This window comes from Caretta caretta, chromosome 2, assembly GCF_965140235.1.
Source record: "Caretta caretta isolate rCarCar2 chromosome 2, rCarCar1.hap1, whole genome shotgun sequence".
Classification (NCBI taxonomy): Eukaryota; Metazoa; Chordata; order Testudines; family Cheloniidae; genus Caretta; species Caretta caretta.
In genome coordinates this window covers 191,231,357-191,247,974 of record NC_134207.1, presented here as the reverse complement: position 1 = coordinate 191,247,974, position 16,618 = coordinate 191,231,357, and the positions used below count along the sequence as shown (strand labels likewise).

The window sequence follows — 16,618 nt, the reverse complement described above, 5'->3', positions numbered from 1 at the left end:
TCTTCTCTTGTCACAAAGATGGGGGCCATATTTGGTACAGTGTAAACTCCCAGAGCATGGATGACTTACCTAGTGGGTGGAGCAGGACTTTGCATGGTGGGTGTGGTGGCGGTTCAGAGTAATGGTGAGCACAGACCCAGGAGTCAAGTACCAAGCCGAGGGTCAAGTGGGAGTCAGGGTTGAAGAGCCAAACCAAAGGTCAGAACCAAAGTCAGAATTAGGAATAAGGCAGGTAGGCAAGACTAGACTGGAACTCACAGGAGTCAAGGCTGGAATAAGACTGGAACCAGGCTGAAGCAGGGGGCTGGAGGTAGGACCATGGCTACTGCAAGTATAGGCGTGGTACATGTCGAGCAGCCTGTATGCTACTGCCAATGCAAGGCTGAAGTAGCAGGCTACTTGCTCCCTCGCCCAATCAGGAGGCATCACCCTTTGCAGAGGGTTCATTGGGCCCAAGCTGAGCTTGCTAGGTTGCCTAACAACCAGGCTGGGAGCCATCTGTGCTCCTAACATTCATATGCAACATTTAATCAACCTTTTCTTACACATGTTTAGAAAGTTCGTGTAACTTTTGATGTATGTAAATACAACGACGCTGCCCTAAGTTTGAGAAAATGCTCTCTGGAAATTCTTTGGGGCTGAGAGGTAAAAGACCTGTTGCTTCCCATCCTTCATGAAAGCTTACTAGGGAAGTTGAGAGTGCTTAACACGGGCAAAACAACATATTATTCCCTAACCTCATTCTTGTAAATGGTTGAACCATTTGGCTGAATCTTTCCAAAAATTCAGCCTGAGGCAGATATGAGACATGGGAAATGTGTCCTGAACTGTCAAAGTTTAACAAAGTTATGAGCAACTGAAAACAGAGTTTTATAATGAGAAGCATCATGCAACCTTCATAATAGGCTTATTATAGTGCTACCAGCCCTGCCTCTAATATATACAAATTGTACAGTGTTCTATCATTTAAAAAGCATAAATTTGGATCAATCTGATTCATAATTAGGTGTTAATGCAGGAAGATGTGCTAACAGAGCGAGGTATGAGCTTCATGCTTTAATTGCATGGAGCAACTGTTAATTGAGAGCTATTTATAAATTTGTTGATCATTATTCGTCCCTTGATTTTTTTTTTTTTTTTTTGGTGAGGAGGTGGAGATGAATTTTAGGTACGTTTGTTCCTTGCTGGAAATGTACAGGTCATTTGGCTTAAACCCTGAACTTTTCAAGTAAGAGTTGTTACACATCTTCAAAATCTGTAGGACAGTATCAATTTTTCATAGGTCTTTCTCACATCCCACCAGCTAAGATAAGCATGTAGGGCAATTAAAGAATCCTGAATTTATTTGGGGCATGACTGTTCTGCATTGATCTGTGATTACGTTGGATCATGGATGACATGGCTCGAACAGTCTCATTACACATGGAAGCAACTTGTACTGTAAACAAATGTACATTGCAGTATCAGTGCACTTATAATTTTCCCTTCAAAACAAATGAAAATAGGGGAAATGCTGATTTTCTTTTGTGAAAATATACATTTTACCAAAGATAATGTGAGATGACAGAGAAATTTTGTAAGAACAAGTGAGTCTAGAGGTCAGACTTAAGACATGTAGAAATAAGACAAAGAAAAAGGTGTGAGAGGACGAAGAGAATAAGTTTTTATTTAGTCCAGCCTGATCTTAATGACTACATTGTGCAAAATTAATCCATAATATTAGATTTCTCAGGGAGTGTGCTGGATTCATGTGCCAGCAACAATGAGAGAGTCCAAAGGAGAAAGTTAATTAAGGGGTTATGATAAGAAAACACACACACCTTTTCACCAGTGCTATGGAAACAATTACTGGACACAAGATCATTTTCCATTCAAAGGGTTCTCCGGGCCCCCCACCTCACCCCGCACTGATTGTTCTCTACTACCTGGTGTCCAGTTCCCAGAAGTTTGACAAGGAAACTACCGGAATGAGAGTTTCATGGCTCAGAAACAGCTGGTATATGCCGTATGCCATACTGGCACTTCTATGAAGCTATAACCTGTCTTTCCAGAATCTCAGCTTTCATCATCAAATAAGTCTCAAGGAGAGTTGGTCAGGAATTTTCCATCAAAATGTGGTGGGACGGTTTATAGAAAATGAGTTTTCTGCAAAAACAAAATTTTCTACACATAAATGTCAATTTTGCTGAAAAGTTTAGATTTTTCATTTCAGTTTCAACATTAAGCTACATTCACCTGACCTATTGTGGTGCCTCATGGGAGTTATAGTTTAGGTGCTTCATATACGCATTCTCTTCTATAGGCTTGGCTATATCTTCCAATGTTGCACCATGACCTCCCCTCTAGCTGAGCCAGCATGGTGTATTATGGGAGTCCCATGACCACGGTGCATCATCAGCGATGCAATATGGCTCAGCCCACAGGGAAGAATGGAGTCATCAAACATCTGTACTTCAACTCCCAGGAGACACCACAGTAGCCAAGGAAGATGCAATTTAAGTTTGGAACGGTCCAAATGGAATGTTTCGATATTTATGAATTGCAATTTTTCAGAACATTTCCTTCAATTAAAAGTTTTGATATTTCAACCTTTCATCCCAATTAAGGACAAAAATAAATGTTACAGTTGAGAAAGAAAACATGAAATGTAACCAGTCCAGACATGAGTCTCCAGAGAGCCCAGAGCAATAACTTGGGGAGGTGTGAACTCAGGTGCCCCAGTGATGATGATTTAAATGTCAATTGTTGCGGTTCAAATACAAGACAGGACAAGCTTTAAGCAAGCAAGCAGGCTGGTCTGCCGACGGGCTGCTCCGCCTGTCAGCTTTTCCACCCTCTCCTTTATTTCTCTCTCCCCCCGCGCATTACATACTCCAACAGATAAAAGGAATACACTGGCTTTGTATAATATTCTTATTTACCAATTTCTATCTACCGCATTCCTTGCTCTCGGGCCTTGAGCCCAGTCCTGGGAGGCTTCCCACGGTTCATGTCATCTGGGCGAGATTCCAAGGTTCATGCCCTTGAGAGGAGCCGTGTGTGCACTGCTCCTACACAACACTCTGGGTGTGCCCTGAATGTTGCCAAGTGCATGAACCTTGCATGAATGCTATATCCCCTCCTTTTTTGTTTATTTGTGCTCGGCCATCTCATGGTAGCCATCAATTTGCTTTTGCAAGCCATTAACTCCCGGACAGACAAGATCATAACTCATGGAGCCTGCCAGGGTGGTTCTCGACAAAGCCTTAACAAAAAAGAAATACATTGCACACAGCAACAGCAAAAAATAAGCTTCAGAAGGTAAAGTGTAATTGGCCAGGCCCCAATTAGCCATGCTAGAGTACTGGAAGAGAGGTTCGCGTAAGCAGCGAGCATCGTCTCATTCCCTATTTCCTCAGGGTGATGACATACTGGAATAAGGCACATACCTAACAATTCTTCAGCTGCTACAAAATCAGATAAACAAAAGTGGGTAACATTTGCTATTGAAGCCAATCTTTCCCATAGGTTATATGTCATTTGGGCCCGTAACAGAGGAGGCGCTCCCGAGACAACCCCTACAGGAAATAGCAGGCACATAAGGCACACAATCAATACAGAATTAGCAGTGATTTGGGTGAGAATGGCCACAAACAGAGTCTCAGGAGTCTCTGGCTGTTGGTTTGCTGCCAGTCTTCATTGAGCCGCGGCGACCAATGCTTTTACTGCTCCCCAGGTCACGGGCTGGCTTGGGACGCTACATCTCCGCCGTCTCCGTCCCGCCATTGTCGACCCAGGAGGCACTGCGTTCTCCTCCAAGGTCAGCTGAAACTCCGGTATGGGGTTCGACAGCCCCTGGTGCCACGCCATGCTGTTTCAGTGCCGGTCGCACACAGCGGGCCGGAACCCACAACGGTCCTGCAGGGAGAGACACAGCAGCATATCCCCAACCCCAAGTAATTAAAGGTACTGGGCCCAACCATTGCGGGTCGGGCAGCTGACGGTAATAGACACGCGGTCTTTCCAGTACCTCGGACTTATGAAAATGCTGATCCGCGGGGGTCTGCTGATCTGCGTTCAGTGTTAAATTATTTAAAGTAAACAAAAGGACATGCAATTGTTGCTGAATGTCTCCTAAGGTTCGGAGACACAGCTCCCCTTGTTTTAATTGTTTGTCGAGCAAGGTTTTTAGCATGCGATTTGCATGTTCAACCATGGCTTGGCCCGTGGAATTATAAGGGATCCCGTGTTTGAGACAGACGTCCCATTGGGCACAAAAGGTGGAGAAGGCTGTGGAGCAAAAGGCTGGGGCATTATCCGTTTTTATCTGGCTCGGGCGACCCATAACAGCAAAACAGGCTAGCAAATGGTGAATAACTTTGGGAGTGGCTTCCACACGCTGTGGGGTCGCCCAGAGGAATCCCGAATAGGTATCAATGGAAACATGTAAAAACAAATAGGGGCAGAATTGTGGCACGTGAGTGACATCCATTTGCCACAGCTGATTTGCTGCAGTACCTCTGGGGTTAACGGCATAAGAAAAGGTAGGGGCAGCAGCAGCACAGTGGGGGCAGGAACGAACAATAGAATGTGCATGATCAGCAGGAATGTGAAACTGTCGGGCTAAAACAGAGGCAGACTGATGAAAAAAGGAATGGCTTTCAATGGGGTCAGAAAAGAGGGAATTTACCTGACCATGTAACGTGCGATCGGCGCGCGCGTTGCCTTCAGTAAGTATCCCAGGCAGAGAGGTATGACTGCGAATATGAGCAACAAAATAAGGGAAATTACGAGTGGTGATGAGATACTGTAAGGACAAATACAGGCGAAGGAGGTCAGCATCGACCTGAGGGGTAATAAGGGCAAGGGGTAAATGATCAATTACCTGATAAACATAATGTGTGTCCACAATCAAATTAAAGGGACAATCAGCAAAAAATTGAAAGGCCAAAATAACAGCAGCAAGTTCTGAGCGCTGTGCGGAATGCTGAGGCAGCATAAAACGAGAATGCCAACAAGGGGGGTCACCTAATTGATAGGTGACAACACCTCGACGTGGAGAGCCATCAGTAAAAAGAGTGATAGCTGAAACAATAGGTCGAGAGCAGCTAAGACGATGTACCATTAGTGGCACCTTTTGTGTGATCACCAACCGAGGATCTTTCGGGGGATTATAAGAGATCTCTCCCACATAATCACAAAGAGCAACCTGCCGGGCCAAGGAGGTGTGGTACAAGGAATCAAATTCACTACGTAATAAGGGGAAAACAATGGCAACTAAATCAGTGCCTGTGAGTTGCACTGCACGGTGGCGGACTTTACGAACAAGGTCGGACAGGGCATCTAAATAAGGATAAAATGTTCCGAGGAGGAGTGGAAGACAAATATATCCACTCTATGATAGAGACGGCTGTATCTGTACGAGGTACAAACAGAGCAGCAGTAGGCGTATAAGGGGTGGCAAGGAGAACCAACCGCAGGGGACGAACCTCAGTGAGTCTATCCACAAACTGCTGACTCAACACTGCATTGATCTGTCGAATGCAGGCAATGTGCTCCTCAGTGGTGGCAATAACTGCGCCTGGTGCCCGAGCTCCACGTAGGAGCTCAAACAACGGCCGCAGCATCGATGTGGGGAGACGGAAGTAGAGTCGAATCCAATTTAAATGACCCAAAATTTGTTGTAATTGAACGAGGGTTAGGGGTTGGGATAGAACCACTTCTGGGCGAACAGGGGCAGCATAGGTTTGTAAAACCTTATACCCGATATATTGGTAGGGATAAGAGCGTTGAATTTTTTCTGGTGCCACTAACAGGCCATTTTGACCGAGAATCTGGGACAAATATTCAAGCTGTTGTGCCGTGACCTGGGGACCGCTAAGCAAAATATCATCCATATAATGGTAGACCTTTAGTGTGGGGTATCGGGCACGAAAAGGGGCAAGGGCCCGATCCACAAAAAGTTGACACAAGGTTGGACTATTTTGCATTCCCTGGGCACAAGACCTTCCACTGATACCTTTGAGAGGATCACTGATTATTATATTCTGGCACCGTAAACACAAATTTTTCACGATCTTGTCAGCAAAGGGGGATGGTGAAGAAACAATCTTTTAAATCTAACACACAAAGCTGATCGGTTTGAGGAATTAAATTCGGGCTTGGCAACCCAAACTGCAAGGGGCCCATGGGTTGAATGCGTTTATTTATTTCCCTTAAATCGTGTAACAGCCTCCATGCACCAGATTTTTTCTTAATAACGAACACCGGGGTGTTCCAAGGACTAGTGGAGCTCTCCAAGCGCTGTGCATGCAAATGTTGGTGCACAAGCGAATGAAGCGCTTTCAGCTTTTCTAGGGGGAGGGGCCACTGGTCAATCCATATGGGCTCTAAGGATTGCCATACCAATGGTAATGCGGAGGGCAAGGTGGGTGGGGGAGGGTTTTGGGCCATTATATATTAATATCGAGGGTGGTGTCCAGCTTTACAAGTAAGTCATGGCCCCAAATATTGAGGTGGACAGAGAGCACAAAAGGGCGGATTGTAGCAAGGGCACGGCCTCCTGGTTTAGAGACCGTGACCCAAGACAAACTTTGGCGCCCAGGTTTGCTACCCCCGATCCCCCACAACTCTTTAGAAGGAACTGTTGGCCAACTGACTGGCCACTCCGGATCACGAATCACCGTAACGTCAGCTCCAGTGTCCACCAGCCCTGTAAAAGTGTTAACTGAGGTTTCGAGGGGCGGAGTGGCATTGTTAGAGCAACAAGTGGAGAGGACGTGTTGTGAGACAGCAACTGAGACAGCGTTGATCCAAAGCCGCTCCCGCTCTGGGCCCAATCCTCTGCGGCTGGCACCTGATAGGGGACTAAAATCAATTGTGCAATTGACCGTCCACGCGGGAGCGACTGTGGAAAATGGGTCCACACCTGAACCTTAATAACGCCGGTATAATCGGCGTCAATGACCCCTGGGATGACAAAAAAACCCTGTTTCCCAGCATGTGAGCGAGGGAGAACCAACACTCACAGGAGAGGTCCCGTCACCTGTGTAGGTATGGCGCAAACCTCCCCCGGCAACTGAAAATCAGCGTCCTCCTGCATAATCAAATCAAGCCCTGTACTTCTGGCAGTTGCCGCCCTCATGTAGTCTATGGATTTTAAGGCAGAGGAACAGTTGTCTGAGTGGGGAACACCCCCGTTTGGCCCTGGGTTCAGGGGGGACCCGTTGTGCGGTTTCCCGACCCGCTACGACACTGATTAGCCCAGTGATAGCCCTTCTGACACTTGGGGCACTTCGAGGGGCGGGCGGGCGCCGTCGATGAGCGGCACTCCCGCTGAAAGTGACCCTCCTTACCACAGCGATAACAACGCTTCCCCTCCTTCCCGCTTTTCCACAGGGCGGCAGCCAGAACCCCAGCTTTATGTGCTTGTGTGCCGATGTTTTGGCACACCCGCAGCATGTCCGTCAGCTCTAGAATGCCAGCGGCTTGTGCCGCCTGGAGAGCACGGCGGCAATCCTCGTTCGCATTTTCAACCGCCATTTTTAACAGAATCTCCTGAGCTGCCGCAGGGTTATCCACCTGTCGGAGGATAGCCTCCTGCAATCTGTTGGTAAAATCCATAAAGCACTCTGATGCACCCTGACGGATACTGGCAAAGCTTTTGGTAGGCTTGCCTGAATCCGGGACCTTCCGGAAAGCATGCTGGGTGCAGGCAGAAATAATGGAGAAGACAGCCTGCTGGAGTTGAGACTGCATCTGAACGGTAGCAAACGGGCCCTCCCCTGCTAACTGCTCATAAGTGACACCTTGCGCTATATATACCTGGGCTTGGCGTTCCGCCATCTGCCGATACTCACTAAGCCAAATAACTTACTGACTGGGCGTCAGCATCATGCGCAACAGCGCCTTCCAATCTTCAGGGACCAGGGTGTACCCAGTACCTAGCCCTTCAAGGAGACCACGTACATACGTGCTATGAGGCCGAACTCGCGAAACACTTTCTTTACCTCTCTGATCACTGAGTAAGGCAAACTGACCCAGTTTGCAAGCTGGTTGCCCTGGCCATCATCCTGCCAGGTCACCGGACAAACTGAGACCAGATCAGCTAATTCCTCTGCTGTAAGATCTGGGCGAGTCTTCGCTGCGTGAACCATTTGTTGCACCAGCGAAAGCCCCTGAGCAGACGCGGATGACCCCCCGGGGGGCCCCGGAGCATGGGGGGACGGTGGGGGGACGTCCCATGGGGAGACGGTGACCACTCACTGGCTCCAGAGGGGAAGACAAAGGAGGCGGCAGTAATTGAGGTATTGGGGGCGAAGCAGGGGGAGGGATGGCTGCAGGAGCGGACGGGAGTGGCGAGATCACCAGCCTCTCTATTGGCGTGAGGGAGGGCCTTTCCGAGGCGACACGCTGCATCGCGTCGCGGCAGAGGTGCCAGGCATGTAAAGCCTGCACGGGCGCCCAAGGCTCTTTGTGCAGTGTCTGGCCCAACCGCTCCCAGTCCGCTAGCTTAAGGGTTCCGGCTTCAAGGTACCACGGGCATTGGGCACTCACCTCCTGTAGCAGGAGAGTGAGTTCTTGAGTGGGGCAATCATGCTGAGCCTTACGCAGCAAATATTGTAGCGCATTGCGGTGTTGCACTTGCAAAGCAGAGAGGGAGTTTCCCATACTTACCACAATGAAAAATACTCACTGGGATCCGCGAAGCGGATGAGTGACGCGTCTGAAACCCTTGCCGGGCGAGGTGAGTGCTGAGGGCCCCATGTTTGGGCGCCAGTTGTTGCGGTTCAAATACAAGACAGGACAAGCTTTAAGCAAGCAAGCAGGCTGGTCTGCCGACGGGCTGCTCCGCCTGTCAGCTTTTCCACCCTCTCCTTTATTTCTCTCTCCCCCCGCGCATTACATACTCCAACAGATAAAAGGAATACACTGGCTTTGTATAATATTCTTATTTACCAATTTCTATCTACCGCATTCCTTGCTCTCGGGCCTTGAGCCCAGTCCTGGGAGGCTTCCCACGGTTCATGTCATCTGGGCGAGATTCCAAGGTTCATGCCCTTGAGAGGAGCCGTGTGTGCACTGCTCCTACACAACACTCTGGGTGTGCCCTGAATGTTGCCAAGTGCATGAACGCTACAGTCAATATTGTTAATTATTTCATTCTTCAAGTGAGAAAAGAGGGGGAGGCACAGATCTGCAGATTTTATTCTCAGTGACATCTCATTTGGGTGCAACGCATGGGTTGTGCATGGCGGATACTACCACTTTTTTTTAACCAATCTAGAAGCCAAACCCAAGGATTATAACAGAGTCCATTGGCACATTCAAGCAACTCCATGGGAGAGCCAAGATCAAGAAGCCTAGTAGAGCCAAGCAATACACATGATCATATTTTGGTTTTCTGTACAATCTACTGTGAGCTGTATCTCATTTTGGTGAAGCTTATTTTGTGGGCAGATCCTGAAAATGTGCCACCACTTTTTCCCCCCAGTTTAAATCCTGAACAGTTTCTTCCCTGGCCTGTTCCCCTAGGAAAGGAGACCCAAAAGGCTCCTACAATTGCACAAATCCTCCTCTATGAACTCCATTTCCCATGAAGCCCAAATTCTTCCCTCACAAAACTCTTCCAATTAATCGCAAATTGCACATTGTCTCAGCGTGGGGCCAATCTCCAACTAAATCAAAATGCCTCCTTTCCTTTTGGACCCATTTTCACCACAGAGTAACCTCTGTAAGTCTACTTCTGGAAGAGTTCCAAGATTGTCAGCTTCCTAACTTCCACCACAGTCTCAGCACAGCACTGCTATAAAAATGAACTGGTAATTTTTCTCCAACCCTTACAGAAAACCTGTCAAGAAAGGCAATGAAACAGGTAAAACTCAAGTGCTACATCTAACACCCTCCCTTCCAACTCTATTCACCAGAGAAAAGCCAGAGGGGGGAAAAAAACTACTTCAGAAGACCTTGTCCCAGTTCTCCCAAACTGGAAGTTTCATTAACAGAGCACAAAGTTCACTGATGCATTGATTAAAGACTAGAAGGGTATCACAGCCAACTGCAGCTATTCAAAACAGACCTCTGTTTAACCTCTGCAAAGGTCCTCTCTGGTGAGTAATTGAAATGTGTTTTATGTTGTCAACAACCCCTGTCTTTGTAAAAGTTACTGGACTAAACTCTGTTAGTTATGTAAGCTTGTAAAATGGCTTTAGACAATGCATTCTTGATTTCTAGCTGAAAATCTACTAGTCAAAACTTCCCAGCATACAACTAGAACTCCAAACACAATTATGAAAGAGAAATAATTGTCAATCAAGAATATGTTACAGTTAGACCAAACAAAAAGAGAATGACTTAGGACAGAAGCTAGCACTAGATGGCAATATACCTTTGTAAAATAATTCTTCTAGGACACAGATATTTGCACATTTAATTTTGCTAAATATTATACTACCTACTTACTGCTGTAGATACAGATATAGGTTGACCTGGGTCTTTTAAAAATAAACTTAGTTTTTTCATTTCTTTCTTTCTAATTTAGAATTACACCTCCCCATGCGCTAGTCTAGAGATGGTCAAAATAGAAAAAGTGATTTATAATTTTAATCCAAAGTATGTTAGCCACTATTCATCATTTATCAGTCTCCTGTTTTAAAAGCTTCAGTCATTCAATCAGGAACAACACAGCGTGACTTAGGTGACCAATCATACAAACAATGAATAGCAGCTAATCAAAGTGAACTATACATGAAGATCCAATAGAGTGGGCTGAAATCTGTACACATTCTACTTTATTTGACAAATACTTTGTATATATCAGGGTTGGCTTGTAAAGGGTTTATGAAGAAAACATGAGTGCTACATTTGTTATATAATCCATACAGAATGAGCAATTCAACTTGCTCCACTCTAGGCACAGTATATTCACTCTCCTTTCCATTGCCTTCATGGTCCCTTCTCAGCTGCCCCCTCCCCCTTGCCAGATAAAGCCTGGGAAACCAGGTCTTTCTTCCCATGTGTCATCAAACCTAGGATGTGATGAACCAGGGCAGGAAGTTCATTCCAGAACCAAGGACTCAACATTATCAAAAATATCCTGCCAACATCCCATTCTTTTTAAGCCAGGAGTGGGCTTTGAGTTAATGAGCATTAGAGGGTGGCAATTGCTCCAGTATCAGGTGTAGTCAGGGCCAAATTATTAAAGCTTTAGGTTTTAAAGAAGTTTACATTATTTTTTCCTGGGTAAGGGCAAGTAATGCCTCTTGTAGATTTGTATCCTACCTTTTAAGGTCATTCTAGGAAGAACAGACTGGTAGTTCATGGAAAACCTTAGAGGCCAAATTCTATTATGTCACCCCATAAACAGCTCATTTGAAGTCAGTGGAATGTACATCAAGACAGAGCTGGTTCTAGGGGCCCAACCTTGCACTTACTGATGTCATTTGGAGTTTAACATTTGACTTCAATAAGAATATCACTGGGGTCTTGAGGGTAAAATTCCCATCTCTGATCTGCACTGGGTATCTCTTGATTGCAACACTGATCTTAGTTCTCTATTTTGCTCTCATGCTGTGCACGGAGCACCAACTGAAGTCTGCGTGTAAAGTACGGAATAGACAACAAAGATCACAGCACAGGCTGGAGAAAGAAATTTTGCCCTGTTTGTTTTTAGGTAGTGTTTTATAAAGTGTTGGGAATAAGTACAATATCACCCAAAACCACAATGTAGTGTGTGAGAATCACTACACAACAGAACAGTATAAGGCCTTGTCCACATTATCACTTTAAACTGAGTTGATAACTAGTTAGGGGCATGATGCATACTAAGTAACTGTGGCAGCTCACAGCAATTTGCTCTTGCCAGTGCCCTGTGCTGCTTCATGGCTACTTGTTGCTGGCATACTTTTTCTGCAGCAAAAAAAGGACTTCTTGGTCATGACTGAGGACCTGCCAATCATCTTTGCTCCCAACTCTATGTGGTAAGATATCTCAGAGTGAAACAGCAGATGAGCTGCTGGTGCCACTCTGCTCATCGCTTTAGCCATTGCTGAAGCACTATGGGATGCCTGCCCAGATTTTCAGAGAAGGCACAGACACAAACAGAGTTAGGGAGCATAGGAGGTGTGGATGTAAATGACCATGTTAGGAGTAAAGCTGCTGCCTGGGCACCCGTTAACTGTGCTTGTTGTAGTCAGATCGGATGAAATTCACAAACTAGTTTCAAAAACAGAGTGTATTTAAAGCGTAGACAAGGTTTTCAAGTTAAACCTCAAATAGCTCAGTCCTGCAAGGTGCTGAACATTCTGGCACTGATTCAGCAAAACATTTAAGCACTTGCAGGATCAAACCCAGTTATTTCCAAAGTCCAAACTACATAATTGTTACAGCCTTCAAAACACCTATTTCCATGGCCTTGGTGTACCAAGCCTGAGCTAGACTGCCTTTGGCTTTAGGTGAGGGATTCTAGATATATAATCCATAATTTAGCCCTAGCAACAACAGGAACATTTTAATGAGAATCCCTCAGCTAAAAGGAACATTAGAAAACTCCAATGTGTACTTCTGTCAAGGTTCCTCCCCCACTCTGAACTCTAGGGGGACCTGCATGAAAACCTCCTAAGCTTACTTTTACCAGCTTAGGTTAAAACTTCCCCAAGGTACAAATTAATTTTATCCTTTGTCCTTGGAATATCCACTGCCACCTCCAAACTCTAACTGGGTTTACTGGGAAACATAGTTTGGACACATCTTTCCCCCCAAAATCCTCCCAAACCGTTGCACCCTACTTCCTGGGAAAGGTTTGGTAAAAATCCTCACCAATCTGCATAGGTGACCACAGACCCAAACCAGTGGATCTGAGAACAATGAAAAAGCATTCAGTTTTCTTACAAGACTTTTAATAGAAATAGAAGTAAATAGAAGTAAAGAAATCACCTCTGTAAAATCAGGATGGTAGATACCTTACAGGGTAATTAGATTCAAAACATAGAGAATCCCTCTAGGCAAAACCTTAAGTTACAAAAAAGACACACAGACAGAAATAGTCATTCTATTCAGCACAATTCTTTTCTCAGCCATTTAAAGAAATCATAATCTAACACATACCTAGCTAGATTACTTACTAAAGTTCTAAGACTCCATTCCTGGTCTATCCCCGGCAAAAGCAGCATACAGACAGATACAGACCCTTTGTTTCTCTCCCTCCTCCCAGCTTTTGAAAGTATCTTGTCTCCTCATTGGTCATTTTGGTCAGGTGCCAGCGAGGTTACCTTTAGCTTCTTAACCCTTTACAGGTGAGAGGATTTTTCCTCTGGCCAGGAGGGATTTTTAAGGGGTTTACCCTTCCCTTTATATTTATGGCAACTTCTTAGTGAAATCACCAGATAAGCCAATCAGCATTGTTAGACACAGTGCAGTGACTCCCAGAAAAATGCAATTTGTGTGGCAGCAATTCCTACAGTGACATTGTGACGGAGTGCTGGGAGTTAGCAGGTGAGCCAGCACTCTGATCCCTCGGGCATGAATTAGTCTCACCACAGAGGTCTGACTAGGGAATGGAATGGAATTAGCTAATCAGGCTGGGTGAGCTAAAATACTAATTAGCTCATCAGCTGAGGCACAGGAAGGCAATACTGAGATAGAAAAACAGGGCTAACTGAGCTCAGTCTCACAGAGAAGGGAGACCTGTTCACCTCCCAGGCCCTGGAGAAGGGCTGAAAGCACAGGGAACACTCTGAATAACATTGCTGCACAGGACTGTAAAGATGTTTGTGGAGGGAATATAAGTAAGCATCATGGTGTGGATACACAACCAGTGGAGCTGGAGCGGTTTCTGTGATACTAAAAGGCAGGAACAGCATGTGGCCTGTAACAGACATAAATGAAAATGATGTCAAAGGGGAATATTCAAAATATAGAAAAAATACGGAAACTGCCTAAGCAAGCATTGAAATCATCCCCCCCAAAAATGAATCAAAAATACATTACTCAATACAACTGTGTTACTATAGTAGAAGTGAGCCCCAGAATGAAATGAAGGTATGATTTAAAAAAAAAAAAAGTAAAAACATTAAGAGCAAAAGAGAGCAAGAAAATATAAGAAAAATGGAAGAAAATGGTCATAGAAGAAAAACAGCATTTCTGAAACATATTATGCATCTGCTAATCCTTCACATCCAGTTCAGAATATAAACACTGGAGACGGAGAGCTATCTATCCATAGAGGTGTTCTTACTGTACGCATCATCATCATCATCTATGCCCATTATTAAAGAGAAGTTGCTGGGTCAAATTTCATCCAGATTTTATGTTTGTAAAAATTGTTGGATTTTTTTTAATGCCAATGGAAACAATTTTATTTAAAGCAAATATCTGTCCCCCTATAGCATTTGGATTTTAAATATTGTTGCATTGTGCTAGCCCAGTACCAGCAAGCATTCCAGCTGAATAGAACAATTGCTTTAATCACAGTTATTGTAGTTCACAAAGTTAAATACAATTATTAAAATTGAAAAGAAAGTATTCTGAGGTGCACAAGAACAATAGCTGGATGCCTGACTACACACACAAATCGTTTCGAGGCTCCTGTATGCTAGCACCTGGAGGAAAAACTGCTGGCTTAAACCTGAGACAGACTGCTGTGATGATGGTTGGATGGAAGAAATGTTGTCCTCCTCTTACATCAAAGGTATCTGGCCCTCTTTGTCAAAATCATGTGAAGTCTCAGAGACCTGCACAACTCATCAATAAGTCTAAATGATCAGGGAGAGCAAAGGGTGAAAATACTCTTCTTCCACATCAGGTTTGCTAGGGAAATAGCACCTATATAAAGCATATAATCATATTGGTTGGCATGGATGACGATGTGTCACTATGACATGGGCATTTTGACATACTATGCCATTGTTTTCCCTTTAAAGGAGATAGGACTTGGGACGGGAGGGTGACAGGATAGGACAGGGCTCTGAGGTGACACTGAGCATTCACTCCCTCATGTGTTTAGCTGGGTAATTCTTGCTCACATGTCAGGATCTAACTGATCACCATAGGTGGGACAGGGGAGGAATTTTCCCTCAGTATCAGATTGGCAGTGACCTTGGAGGGGTTTCTCCTTCCTCTGCATCTTGGGCTGACAGTCATTTGCCAGGATCATCTGGTTATTTCTCACTTAATTATTTTCATACCATTGCAGGGGCCTCAGGCATTGGTACACCTTTGTCCCTCCTACTCTCTGCCTGTGGCACATAGTCCCCTGTGGGCTGTTATACTTCTGTCTAATTTTAGTTGCTGGGTTTAGGGCGGGGTGCTACCTGGTGCTGGTGACTGATGAAACACAAGAGTTCAGACTAGATGATCTGTGGGTCCTCGCTGCCCTTAAACTCTGGCTCTAATTCCTTCCTCCTACACGGTAATCTGGTTCTGTAATCCACACTCCAGATAAGGTTACTGGAACTTGCGGTATTTGGGGCTGAAGATGCAAGCAGTGGAGGGGCTCCATATTATGCAGAATTCATCAGTCTGCCTCCTCTATGAACCAAAGCCACAGTGACTACCCCCCATTGTGTGTGATACCTCTATTGGCCACCATTCTGCTTCCATTACCAATTCAAGACCTTGATCCTGATTTTACAGTCATAAATCAGTAATGGACTAGCTACATGAGCAACTACATCTCAGTCTATGCCCAACCCCCACCCACGTCAGCTGTGCTCATGAGTAAGAGGTGATCTTCAACTGCTGTAAATGGACGTAGCTCCGTCAAAGTTAATGGAGCTCTGCCATCCTACATCAAATGAGGACCTAGCACTATATTTATACATATCCCACACACAGCTCCCTATATCCAGGAAAGGGACATGAGCAGAAAGTTCTAGGAATTGCACAATGGCCTTCAGATCATGGATCTAATTCACCTGTGTAACAATTAGCTGCAGTGATGGATTCTATGCAAACCTTATGATAGATAAATCTGGAGTAAGTACATAAACTGGTTTAAAGTTAGACATAGAAGTTAAACAGAGTATAGTCTAACCCACTATATACAAAAGCACTTTTAATAGTTGCCGATTTATGTTACAAGGAAAAGTTTAAATCTATTTATCATACTTTAACTCTGTACTGAAAAGGGTTGAAAAATATATGCCAGTGTAAAAATCTTTAATAAAAACAGTACATTGGCTTGCGCAGAATCCATTTTTGTTGAGATGGGGGACAATGTGTCACTGTGACATGGGCATTATGACAAGCTATGCTATTGTTTTTCTCCTGACAAAAATAGATGAAGAAACCTAATGTAAGCACCAGCCTTTATCAGATTCAGCGACGCCCAACTATATAAATATTGCAGAATGTTTTTACTGCAATTAGTTGATTACTTCAACTGGAAAGGTTAGTTGAACTGACACTCGCTCTTCTTCTCTCCACTCCCCATGATACGAGAGCAAAACAGCTTGGATGAGAAGGATATAGCCTCATGAAGGAGTCTATTCTTTCATAGGTGTGTGAGAGAGTTACCAGTGTAACTTTGACTAGGTCAAATTCATCCCTTGTATAACGTCACAAAGGGAAAGAAGTTACACCTCCAGGGGTGAAGCTGATCATATAGTATGTTTTAGAAAGCGTTAGCTAAGACTGTGTGAAG

At 44.8% G+C, this 16,618-nt stretch overlaps 1 long non-coding RNA gene across 2 annotated transcripts in view; it reads right to left on the bottom strand.

Annotated features, from left to right (window-relative positions):
* Positions 1 to 1,640: 1,640 nt before the first annotated feature.
* LOC125631703 (uncharacterized) overlaps positions 1,641 to 16,618 on the bottom strand; it is a 103,474-nt gene continuing 88,496 nt past the window's right edge. Inside the window, exons 9-11 of one of the 2 annotated variants that reach the window (XR_012667180.1) lie at positions 13,101 to 13,843; positions 4,670 to 4,736; positions 1,641 to 3,897 (exon numbers count right to left, since the gene is read on the bottom strand). This is a non-coding gene — a long non-coding RNA (uncharacterized LOC125631703). The remainder of the gene's footprint in view (positions 3,898 to 4,669; positions 4,737 to 13,100; positions 13,844 to 16,618) is intronic. The other variant, XR_007355016.2, reaches the window with a different exon arrangement.